Source organism: Tachysurus vachellii, chromosome 6 (genome assembly GCF_030014155.1).
Source record: "Tachysurus vachellii isolate PV-2020 chromosome 6, HZAU_Pvac_v1, whole genome shotgun sequence".
NCBI lineage: Eukaryota > Metazoa > Chordata > Actinopteri > Siluriformes > Bagridae > Tachysurus > Tachysurus vachellii.
Genome location: NC_083465.1, coordinates 1,739,739 through 1,741,055, shown reverse-complemented (window position 1 = coordinate 1,741,055; position 1,317 = coordinate 1,739,739). Strand labels below are relative to the sequence as shown.

The 1,317-nt window shown below is 43.4% G+C and overlaps 1 long non-coding RNA gene across 2 annotated transcripts in view; it reads left to right on the top strand.

Moving 5' to 3' along the window:
* Window positions 1-956: 956 nt before the first annotated feature.
* Window positions 957-1,317, top strand: part of LOC132846905 (uncharacterized) — a 4,603-nt gene continuing 4,242 nt past the window's right edge. For both annotated transcript variants that reach the window (XR_009648555.1, XR_009648554.1), the window contains exon 1: window positions 957-1,096. This is a non-coding gene — a long non-coding RNA (uncharacterized LOC132846905). The remainder of the gene's footprint in view (window positions 1,097-1,317) is intronic.

Sequence of the window (1,317 nt, the reverse complement as noted above, 5' to 3'; positions counted from 1 at the left end):
TGTGTGTGTTTGTGTGTGTGAGTACATGAATATCAGTAAAAAAAAATTCTATCACTCACTCATCTTCTACCACTTATCCGAACTACCTCGGGTCACGGGGAGCCTGTGCCTATCTCAGGCGTCATCGGGCATCAAGGCAGGATACACCCTGGACGGAGTGCCAACCCATCACAGGGCACACACACACTCTCATTCACTCACGCAATCACACACTCCGGTTTCCTCCCCCGGTAAAAAAAATTAAATCAATAAATAGTTTTGTGTGTGTGTGTGTTTAGCTCTATGTGAGTGTGTGTTTAGCTCTGTGTGAGTGTGTCTGTTAGCGTTTGAGTCTATATTTGTGTGGGTGTGTTATATGAAATACATGTGGATGTGTGGATATGTCACTTTATGTAGCTGTGTGTGTGTGTGTGTGTGTTATTTGCATGTGCTTATGTATCTATTTAGTGTGTTTTTTGTGTGTATTTGTGTTTGTGTCGCATGTGTGTTTCTGAACACGTGTGTGTGTTTATGTGAATGGTGTGGGTGTGTGTGTTTATATGAATAGTTTGTGTGTGGGTGTGTGTGTTTATATGAATAGTGTGTGTGTGTTTGTTTATATGAATGGTGTGTGTGTGTGTGTGTGTGTGTGTGTGTGTGTGTGTGTGTGTGTGTGTGTTTATATGAATGGTGTGGGTGTGTGAAGCAGTGCAGCAGCACGTGAGAGTCGCGAGAAAGAAAACGGAGCCTGATGTGGCGTCATCGCTGCCTAGCGACTTGTTGCTTAGCGACGGAAAGACAGCTGTTCCGATGAGGGCCAATCAGGAGGCGCCGAGATGCGCGTGCCGTTAGAAAACGGATATTTTAAGGGGATTTTTTTCATAGTGTTGTTTAAAAGGCTTCATCACTCACTCACTCTCACACACACACACACACACACACACACACACACACACACAGCACAGCACATAGATAGAGACAGACACAGGAACGGGATATTAACGCGTCTACATCCGGGAGATTATTATAATAAAGCCCCAACTGAGCCGGAGGAGTGTGAGAGAGAGCAAAGACCTGCTGATGTGTGGCTTTTCCTCCAGCAGCTTTATAAACGATGGTAAGCCTGACTTTGGTGTGATCTTTGGTATCTTTTCATCTTACTATATTTAATCCTTCCATGTAAGAAGGACATATAAGAGCTCGGTCTCAGACTGCATGCGATCACGTGTGTAATTCAGTTTTACTGCATTCAAAGTTCAGACAGAAACATCACTGTGTGTCACATCATGGAGTCCACAATTAATACAAATGTCTCATTTATCCATCATTTATTTATAC